An 11,663-nucleotide genomic window follows, 5' to 3' on the forward strand; every position below is an offset into this window, starting at 1 on the left:
TGACTTTGACTAGTCCTTAGACAATAGACAAATATAATTGATCATCTCTGGGTTTATAATTTGGACTTTCTCTGACTGCTAGTGCACAATTTGCACTCTAATGGACTAGCCCTAAGTCAACCAGGATTTTACTTATAGTAGATTTTATTATGGATTTCAAAATACTTAAATATAGCAGAGGAAAAATCAGGGCAGAGTAGAATGGATAGAGTTCTATGGGAGAAAAGTCATTGCATAAAACAGAAGTTCTTATTCTTAACAACCACATGGATAGATTTCAGGGAGATTTGTGAAAGTGAATGACAAAAAAAAAAAAAAACATATTATTGTCACCAACATTTTAACAGAATTTTAGAATTCCCTTCAATTATATTTTAATAATTCTTAGTCTAAAAAAATTATAAAATCTTAGAATGGGAGGAAATCTTAGAGGCTATTTTGTTCAATACTTTAGCTAACATAGAGAAGTTTTGAATTATAAAATTTTAGGAAATATTTGTGTTTCAATAGAAAACTGTAGCTTACTAAGCACAGACTATCAACTAACATATGAGCAAAAATTTCTTTTCTTAATTTAATAAAAAGAAATAGAATGAAATAAAGTCTCCTCTCCCAAGGAGTTACAATCACCATCCTTGATCCTGTTCCAGCTCTCTAGTATATGCTTTCTTTGCTCTTTCAAAATAATTCAAACATGAGTAAACATTTCATATTATAGTTCTATTTCCCGATCCAAAGAGTCTTTTGCCTCTGAGTGTTTTAAACTTGAACTTGTGGCTATGCCTATGAACACATATAGCTGAAATAAGTTCTACATTAGATCCAGTCAAGAGAATCTTTCACTTTTCTTTCTGAGGTTTCTCAGAACCTTATATTTCTCAAAGTTTTAAACAATCCTTTCTGAAAGTTTTTGTTCAGCAGTTCAGGATAGGAAACCCTCAATTTCTGGCAGAAAATTAAGTTGTTGAGTGGGTGAATTTTTCTTTTTTTTTTTTTTTCTTTTTTAGGAAACATGAGAACATTTGAATTGGTCATGTAACTTAAGTCAATGGAGAGCTTAATAACAGTGAATACGTTTTTAAAAACAAAGAAAAGAAATTTGGACAAATAGGAAAAACAATGTTAGATATTTCTTCTCTCTTTCTTCTCTCCCTGTCCCTTTAATGTGTATTGAGCAAAGGCAAAGCTATAAGAGGTAGCTTTCTGCCCTATGGTACATACAAGCAGTCATATCTTTAATATATACTTATTAAATGGTATAGTTGCTTGCCAGAATGATTGAATGAATGTTCCAGATTAGTGTCCTAGTAACAGAGTTAAATTAGTTAAATTAGACAGTCTGTAGATCTTTATTCCAGTACAGATTATTTTTGAAAAGGTCAAATGACTTCTGAAGAATAAATATTTTAATGTTTTTTTTCTGCAAGTCACTGAGGCATAGTTTGTTTAAGACATTTAGTCACACAGTAGCTCTCAATGCTAATAGTAAGACTGCCTCCAATACTTCCTCACTACTAGGAAGATTGCTACTTTGTCACATAAAAACAAATGTTTATAATTAAAACAGAATTCCACATTTTAAATGGGTGAAAAAATGTTTGTGGGTTCTGCCTGTCTGCTATTTTTTTCTTCTTTCAGAAATATAGGCCCAGCTTAATTCTTGTATGTCTTCTATGCATATGTATATCAGGAGCAATTTTCTTCCCGTATATCTACCTTCCTACTTTATAATAAACTCTCCCCTTATTGTATGCCTGATCTTATTTGCATCTGAAATCTCCTGTCCAGGCTGGGGAAAATCAACTTTGGACTATATTTATAATGTTGGCAATCACCCATCTAGACAGTATTTCAATTTAGTCAAAAGTATCTTATTTTCAAGTGAAGAGAGGTAAATGTACTATTTAAAAAAATTGTTTTCAGTTATGCCTGAGGGGATCTCAGAAATATACACTGTATGCTGCTCTTTACAATGGCCATGGCATCTTTAATGGGTATAGTGGTATTGATCTGTAACTAGGAATCCTTACCATTGAGTCAAATTCAGAGGTGAAACAGAGTACAATTTGACTTTTTATGTCATTATAGAAGAAAGGTGGCAACCTGTACTTGGAGCAGGGGTTCTTAACCTAAAATCCATGAATTTGTATTTAATTTTTTTTGACAACTATAATTCATTATAATTTATTACCTTGTAATCTTATACATTCTGAGAAGTGTCCACTGAGCTCACCAGATTGCCAAAAGGCTCATGACATTTCAAGAGTTACGAATCTATGTTTTAGAAAGTCTGATCTATATCCTTATGGGAGGGTAGAGAAAAAGGTGAGTCTTAGAAAGAGATGTCCAAAAGATATGAACATAGATCTTGCATGGTAATATGAATCTATGGAAAGCCATGCATGAAGGACTGTAAGAGATACAAGGTTATCATTCAGAGGAAGAAGTACACTCAGACCATCTTCCCCCCTTGTTAGCCCTAGAGCAAAAGTTCCATTCTATTTATGACTGAGAATATGGAGAAAGTAGAGAAGGAAAAATCCCTTGCCTTGCAGTCTTAAGACTTTTTATATTTATATTCCCTGCAGGGACATATCTTAAGCTCTAGTCCAAGACTCTAATTTTCTTCCTACCAAAAAGAAATCTATATTTTCTTTTATTTCACATTAAGTATATTTTACTGTCATCCTCCTGTCTCTCCCACTTCAAATTTCTATTTGGATGCAAGGGTTATGGTAGCCTCTCAAATGTTTTGGAGCAAACTACTGCCTTGCAACACTAACTGTGGAGATTTATGAATCAGTTGTCTATAAGAATAGTCACTCACAATACCAGCTAAAACTTTAAGCTTAAGCATTGCTTCTGAATGATAAAACTGTTTTTAAAAGCTACTTTCCTTCTATCTTGGAATATGATCAGTGATAAGTATGAAAAGATGTATTTCATCTTCATGAACAACAATCTTGCACCTTCAAGATCAGCACCTGGGATAATCTCAGGACATTTAGGAACAGTCACTTTGTACTTTTGGAGACCCCACCAAAATTAGGTAGGTCATGCTGTGGTGCCTAAATAGAAATACAGATGTATGAATGAACCAAGGACAAAACAATCTATTAGCCATCATAAACTTTCATGAAACTTAGTTCTTTTTTTCTCTTTTAATTGAAACTACTCTGCAACCTCTCTATCTCTGGATACATAATTATCCCCATCCTATTTTTTTAAATCTTTGTTCTGCACAGCCTTCTCTCCCTACCTCCAACTCTACTTGGTGGTTATTTATCAAAATAGTGTATAGGCACTATCAACCCTAATCTTTCACTTTGGCTAGACTCCAGAGTGTAGCAAGGATCTTTGTTTTTTGTCCAAACTATTCAATTATTGAGAAATGTAATAGGTGAAGGAAAATTAGTGAAAGAGTGTCTACTCTCTAGAAAGGTACTCTGGAACTTTAAAGGAAAAAGATGAATTTGTTATGTTTCATTTATCCTTTTGTTAGGGTTGCTCAAAAGCAGGTTTAGAGAAGTATTTGGATTAAAACTCTGGTGAATATTTTTGAAGTCTCTATGCCATAAGTTACTATTCAAGCACAAGTTAATTTTCCAGATAAATATACACACCATATATTTCACTTTACAATGGTCATAGCACTTTTAATGTATGTGGCAGTAATGATCTGTAAGTAGAAATTTTTGTCATTGGGGCAAGTTAATAGTTACAAATAACTACAAGTTACTTCCAAGTCCTGGAAAATGAATATTCCCTAGAGATGAGATGCATATTATGGTAGAACTCAAATTGTATATTCCTCAAGAGTAGGACCTATGCTTAGTTTTGTTTCTTCTTAGTATAATAACTGGCACATAACAAGAGCTTCACAAATGCTTATGGTTTAACTTGCTGCTGACTTTCAAAAGCATAGCTGAACAGTCTTTACCTTGATGATTGTCCAGAGTCTCTATTGTGCTCCCAAGGCACCAGCTATGTCGCAAAACAGACAAAATAATCTGAACAGCTAGTCTGTAACGGCAGTCAGCACCCATACTGTTGTCCTCTTGAGTCAGATAGCTTATTTGGACTTTCATAATGAGATTCTGTGCTTGCAACTTACTTTATCTATAAACATTCCTACCTCCAAGATTAGTGTGCACAGTTTGGAACCAGAATGGTAGAAAAAAATTTGAAGGAAAAAGGCCATGATTCCCAAGAGCATGGTTTTTGAAAAGATTTCTACCTGAGTTTTCCCAATTAGAGAAAGACATCAGAAAGGAAAGGAGGGAAGGCAGTGGTCACAGGGTCAAGTTCTCAACTAAGGGAGCTTTATGGTTGGCATTTGCTCCAAGGTTGGCCATTTTGTCCCATGGGTATCACACTATGATTCTCATAGCGGAGGATGAAATGTACAGGCTAAGAAGCCAGTGCTTAGAGAGATAGAATGAATGGGGAAAGTGTGCAGTGAATGTTTTAGGCCTTGATCATCTGTGGAATCTAAAGATCAAGGAATATCAGAGAACTAAACAGTCAGAAAGAATAAACCAAACACTGAGGGGAAAGCAGGAATAATGAAACTTTAGAAGAGAGTAGTCTGGTAATAAGCTTGGTAATAAGCAAAAATCAAATGTCAAGGAAAATAATAATACTATCTCCTTTAACTATTTTTTAGGCTAATTCTATGCTTGAAAAAAGGCAAGTTTTTTTTTTTTTTCTTCTCTGGGTCTTAGTCTCTTTATATTTAAAATAAAGGGCAGTGGACAAAATGGGCTAGATAATTTCTAAAATCTCTAAATGACACTATATTATATTAAAGATAACTGCAAGCAAAATAAGATCTTCCTTAGAAGTTTACATATTTATATTATAGTTCATATGTTTATTATATGTTTTATATTATCTATATATATTCCAGGATTATCACTATTTCAGGATCTGGACCTCTAAAAAAGCCATATAGATGACAAGCTTTGGAAGTCTCAGAAAGCACTATGGTTTTTCATCTTATTGAAAAAGTCACCCCATCAAAAAGGTGAAGGTAATCCTAATATCAGGCAAGCAACCTACAGAATACAAGCAGAATACCATACAATTTACTGATTCTTAGCATAAGATAGTAATAACTACATAAGAGACCTAAATCTTTGTCAGTATCATGCTGAAAACTTTTAATGCATTCCTAGACTTTCATTTAATCTTTTTTTCCTGGAAACTTCTAACCACAAAACTTAAGCAAACAGACCATGGGAAAAAGAAAAAAAAAATTACTCCTTGGAGATACATTCATTTCTATATGCAAAGCATATTAAATTTCTTAGTAAAGCCCTGAGCAAATTGGTAATTCTTGACAATTCACAAATATCATCAAATCTCATGGCTGCCCCATTGCCAAGCTGCTTCTGGCAATTGCTTGTTTCATGACATTGTAAAAAAGGAAATCCATAGAAAAGTGAATGGCCTAAAAGCTTTTGAGAAAATTCTGTCCAATATTATCAAATGTATGCAGGTACTGGACATTTATCTGGGTGTTGTAATGCATAACAGACAAGAGCTCAAAACAAAATACTTAAAAGAAGAATGAAAATATAATGAAGAAAAGACATGGCTATCACTGTCCCAGTGAGAGTGCCAGATAGTATGCAAGTGACTTTCTCACTCATATCTTGTTTTAGATGTCAAAAGAGACATATTCTTATATGGGGAGTGTAATCAATCTCTATAGAGTCTTTTCCTATCTCCTAGGCAGAAGTACGGATCAAAGGAAGAATAATGGGATAGTGTCAATAATTTTGAGATAGTTCTAGGGACTTTCTGCTTACAGGCAAATCTCTATGGGCTGGAGTCTTGCTACCCACTGACATAATATGGGAGTGGTAGGTCTGGCAGGGCCAAAAAGTACACAGAAACTAGGTATCAAGATGAGGCAGTGATTCAAATATAAGGACAATGTGTGAGAGAGCACACATTTGGGAGTGATAGGTATGTAGATTTTGCTGTAGGAAGTTACAGGTATGATGAATAGAGCCAAAGGAGACTCTATTTACACCCCTTTTTAAAAAACAATGGTAATATTGATTGTGATAGCAAGAAGATTAAGAAGATGACTGACTGCATTAGTAATTAGAAGTCTGTTGGTCCACAGAGTATATCCTTTTTTATCTCTTCTTTTCTTTTTTAAATAAAGTGTATACTTTTATCATCATTCATGAGGCATATTCAATGTTTAATAATAGTTATGAAATCGAATTTGGATCTTTGCTTTTATGTTTCACTTCTTTATTTATCCTTTGTGTATTTGTATATGAGTAATTGAAGCCAAAGATTTTATTACTTACTTTCTTCTTAACTATTTTTGCTTAATTTGTTGTAGGAATCAGACTGGTAAAAAAGTGATTAGTGATTAGATAGATCATCTTTCTGCTTAGAATTATTCAATGACTATGAAATAAAATTCAAATTCTTTAAATTGGCATTTGATGTCCCCCAATTTGGAACCAAATTCATTACTTCTATTCCCAATAAGATATTCAAAGTTGTGAGTAACTGTATTCTTTACATTCCCCAATTTTATCTTGTCCTTTGTTCATTTTTATCACATTTTAATCCTATATGGCTAGAATTGGCTCCACCCATAATTTACGTATTGAAATCTTTCCATAGCTTCAAAATCAAGCTCTGTTGTCACTTTCCCCATGAAGTCTTTCCTGATTCCATTCAAGTGATCTTTCCTTATTTTCATTTCTCAAGATACCTCACAGCTTGATTTTTCTTATGCACTTATTATTACTTATCCTATTTTAAATTATTTGTGTACATCTTCCCTCATTCCATTTGATTGTAATTTCCTGAATCCATTTCATTTAGTACCCCTACTGCAAGCACAAAATTTTGTGTTAAGTACTAAATAAATGTTGCTGAATTGCATAAAACTCATCTAATTACATATCAATTTTATTTCATTGTATTTACTGGCTGGATCTCTGGGCCACATATTCAAAGAATTACAATGAAGGCCACACATTCAAATAATTCATCTGGATTAATGTGTAATAGATAATAGTACCTTTTTACCATGTTATGCATGTCCAATCATTTGAAACTATTATAGGATAGAAAGAGAAATCACTTTCAAAGATACGATCGTGTCCCTGGAAACAATTGGTTCCATGTAACATTATTCAAACTCAGGATTATTTTTGAAATGTATGTGTGTATATAACCATTCATATAAATATATACATATGCATATACATCTATCTATAGTATGTCTATACATACACATTTCAGACTTCTGAATATGTCAGGAGCATGAGCTGATGAGCAAGGATCTTGCTGAGCAGGATCATATTAGAATGTTGTGAAATGTCTTCAAAAATATACTTCTAGCCCAAAGCAGTTACCCAAGTGGAAGAATTCTGAAGGCCGAGGTAAAATGAAGAGACTTGATAAATGCGAAAGTTGCCAAATTTCATGTGAAACATGTATTGACTAAAATAAGGAGAGAAAGGGAAAGAGGATAAAATTAGAATTTTAAAATTATTTAAAGAGAATTCAAGAGCAATTCTGAATTAAAAATAATCCGAGGGGGCAGCTAGATAATACAGTGGATGGAACACCAGCCCTGAAGTCAGGAGGACCTGAGTTCAAATTTGACCTCAGACACTTAACAATTCCTAGCTGTGAAACCCTGGGCAAGTCACTTAACCTTAATTGCCTCAGCAAAAAAAAAAAAAAAAAAAAAAAAAAAAAAGAATAATCTGAAATGTGCGAGACCAGATCTTCACTATCAGATTTTTCATAACTTTATAATGTAAAAGAAGAAAAGACAAGAAAAAAATGTTTTACTCTAAGAAAACTCAAATGATCAATAGGATTTTTAAAAAAATTAAATTATTGGACTACATTCTCAGAGTTCCACTTCTTCATTAATGTAGATTTGATCTAGACTTTGTGTGTATTCCGGGTCAAATGCCAATTTTTTTTTTGACTGATTTGACCAAAACAATTAAACTAGTTTGTGAGTCTATATAATTTAAGTTGCATCTTATTAACCAAGTATTAGGTACTCCAGATGCCACTTTTTCTATCTTTGCTGCCTTCAGTTAGTGGTCTCATCATTATCTTTCCCTCTTTCATACACAATACTAAAATTTTTTCAGTTTTTTTTTTAACTTCACTCAAGTTTATTCCAACCCCATTCTCTGTCATTATCTTTAGTCATTTTGCCCAATGTTTGTTGTGCTGATATTGCTATCAACAGTGATTTTCCCAATATTCTATCCTTAAATTTTGTCAGCCTTTTCAAAACTGATAACCTGTATATCCCTTTCACTGTAACCAGTTATAAAATTACCTTGACCCTTTTAAATCTGCTCATTTGGAACTGCTCTGTCTTCAAACCTTCAAATGTAAAAATTAGTCTAATTGTATTCTCTTATCATTCCACCTTTTGATTACTACTAATCATGCTTCTTATATCAATCCCCAAGTATAAACCTCATGATGACACATTTTAATAATACTCTCACTAGTATCTTAAAATTATTTGTCACTTTGACCTCTATCAAATTTCACCTCCAATTTTGAATGTTCAATAAAGACCCATACTATGTTTTCTCATTTCTTGCTTCTCTCCTCCAAGTGTTGTGTTGCTAAAGAAGTTCATGATTGGAATTTCAGTCCATTATCCCATCCTTCAGTCTTGCCCCAAAGGAAAAAACAAAAACAATTCCTTCCATTGTTAATCCTTTTACTCAGGTGACACTAATTTTCTCATTTCTTCCAAGACCTTTTATTCATCAATTATGAAGTTCCCCTTTCTATGTTCAAGGTAAGCATAATCCCTGATATGAAGGGGAGGAATCAAAGTAGCTGACTTTAAATCATCTCATAAATTCTATTCAAACATCATTGGCTTATTCATAGAAAATAGAGAAGCAGATAGGTAGACAGGTAGGTAGATAGATGGATGGATGAATGGATAGATAGATAGATAGATAGATAGATAGAGGGAGGGAAGGAGGGAGGGAGGAAAGGAGAGAGACAGAGAGATGTTGATACATTAGAGAATGCAACACTGCACTTGAGATAAGAACAAACACCTATGAAATAATTTACCAAGAAATTTCAAAAATAAAACAATTTATTTCTTATAATGAAATTTCAATTAGTGGTACAGTCTTACACCTCTGCTAATATTGTTAGAAGGGAATTTGGAAAGGAGAGAAAGGGTATGAGAGGGAGGGAAGAAGAGAGCAAAATTATTTCTTTGAATAGGTATAATTAATGGAGATTTTTCTTTTCTTCCATAATTGGAAAAGAGAGAGAGAAGAGAGAAAGAAGAGAGAGAGAGAAGAAAAACTCTCTTCTAAAATGAAACCTTAACAATGTGAGTTGAAATAGCTGAATGCAAAATGAAACAAAGGACTATTTCTATTTCCTTGCTGTACTGCTTGTCTATACCAATGAATGAAATTTAAAACCAAGGCCTGTAAAACAGCAGTCTGAATAATCTGTGCTGAGCCCCCACCCCACCCCCTTGCTCCTACCCTGTTTGCACACAAAAGAGTAAAAATAAGAAAGGAAAAGAGAAAATCTGTATAAAAGAGGATAATCTCAACACTCAAAGCACAGGGGAATTGCCTTTCCTGCAACAACCAAAGAAAAGTGGAGAAACTGAATCTGAAAGCAATGTAGTGTAGCCAGAGGTGTCAGCAGTAATATCATTTGACTCCAGCTTGACAATTTAGTGCAGTGGTGAGGCTCCTCTCAACTTACCAGCTTCATACATTTTGCTGTGAAATCCTATTCTCCCGTTGCCTTACGTGGACGGCGCGCTCTCCTCTCCGGGCCGCTCCATCCCTTTAGTTACCTTTCTGGTTATGAACGGGGTGTAATGTGTTCTTTCTCAATGTTCGCTACGTAATGATCCCTGTCTCCCACAAAGTCCACAGTGTAAATGGGATGTGACACTGCTGCAATCCAGTCGGGCTTAAATTGAAATATTAGAGGAGGGGCGACTCACTTCAGAGTTTGATGGAACAAGCCAAGGCTGGGAGGAGAACTATGAATACAGGAGCCATTGTGTTCTGTTTGAAGTTAGTCATCACTTTCTAAGAAGACAGAACAGGGTGCAGATGCAAATGCAGTAAATTAGAATAATTCCAATTGACTATGTAAAGTGGGCCCACCAAGCTCCCACCTCTTATTTAGGCAATGTTGAATTTTTATCTTTAGGAAATAATAGAGTCAGAAACTGAGGCAATTCCGTACATTGTCAGCCTCAGGTGGCTAAAAATCCTTTCATTCAGATCAATTAGAGTGCCTATTTTTTGGAACAACAACAACAACAACAAAAAAAAAAAAAAAAAAAAAAAAAAAAAGATTTCCCCAAGAAATCTTAGAATGGAGACATTTTTACCTGGGACTCTTAACAACTTTTTTTTTTTTATTAAAGGAATATGTGCAGCATATAGATCTCTGAAAACATCACCCTAATAGTGAAAGTTTTCAAGATAGTGATGATAGCAAGATTAATTCTCCCACTGTAGCAAGAAGGCAGACCCATGTGGAAAGATGACAGACAGTTTAGTTTCATCTCTTAAAATCTATTTTCTAATATGTTGAAAATTACTTTTTAATAAATATTAATAAATATTCATTACACTGTAAGAATAAACTTCCTAAGCACTTTTATCTATACTCCTTTATTAATAGAGAGCAGGCTTTTCAGTGTATTCCTCCAAGACAGAGATCCTGATTAAAAAAATAAAATAAAATTCATGATGAAATATGGTTATCTGATCTAATATGTTAAATCAATATGTTGCACCTGTAGTGGTTCACAAAATGTTAGAGGGTGCCATGTCTTTTATAGTCTGTTGCATGTCATTAATACAAAATTTGTCTAAACTCCCACTCCCATATTCTCTATTTAAGGAAGTTTGAGGTTGATATACTTCTTCAATTCATTTGAATATTCTGTGAAAATTATTTTGAAATAATTATGGAAGAGAGAAAGATAATAAGAATTTTAAATAGGAAATTTGTACTATATATGTTACATTGAGCATAAATTATGGGGAAGTGTTTAAAGAAGATGCTTAACTTCATCTGCGCAATGCCCAAATTATTGAACCAAGAGAGATGAGTCTGTGGAGATAAAAATAAAAATCAACAATATTTAAGCCATTTGTTTGGTATAAAGAAAATTGTTTGCTTGACTTTTTTTTTTCATTTTTCAACCAGGTGTTTTTCTGTTGAAGAAATGAGCCATCAATTTATGATTAATTTGTTTAATAGAGAACAGAAATCAGGCTCATTCTAGTTCCTCATACCTTCTTTTTAAGGATGATTTTGTTTGGTCTCTAAATTCTGAAGTCTGTCTCTGGCCTACTGAATCACAACAATCTTGAAAGCTGGGCTAGATAGAAAAGAGTCCCCTTGATGGACAGTAGAAGGCGATTTCACTGTCTCTTCTGGTCAGCTTCTGTGTGTCCTTGGACAACTGTTTTAATTTCCCTGGGCCTCAGTTTTCTGGTCTTTAAAATGGAGATCATAACATCTTCCCTTTTACCTCTTAGAAAAAATACAAGCATAGTTTTTAAAGGTTTTATATGTACACTCTGAAAACATTTAAATGACTGCATGTATTCTAGGTATTGTCCATT

General features: G+C 33.7%; 1 long non-coding RNA gene across 1 annotated transcript in view; it reads right to left on the reverse strand.

Moving 5' to 3' along the window:
• Nucleotides 1-10,064, reverse strand: part of LOC116420539 — a 51,917-nt gene extending 41,853 nt beyond the window's left edge. The window contains exons 1-2 of the long non-coding RNA XR_004230890.1: nt 9,772-10,064; nt 7,273-7,482 (exon numbers count right to left, since the gene is read on the reverse strand). This is a non-coding gene — a long non-coding RNA (uncharacterized LOC116420539). The remainder of the gene's footprint in view (nt 1-7,272; nt 7,483-9,771) is intronic.
• Between the last annotated feature and the right edge of the window lie 1,599 nt (nt 10,065-11,663).

The sequence above is a fragment of the Sarcophilus harrisii genome, chromosome 1 (genome assembly GCF_902635505.1).
Source record: "Sarcophilus harrisii chromosome 1, mSarHar1.11, whole genome shotgun sequence".
In the NCBI taxonomy this organism is placed as follows: Eukaryota; Metazoa; Chordata; class Mammalia; order Dasyuromorphia; family Dasyuridae; genus Sarcophilus; species Sarcophilus harrisii.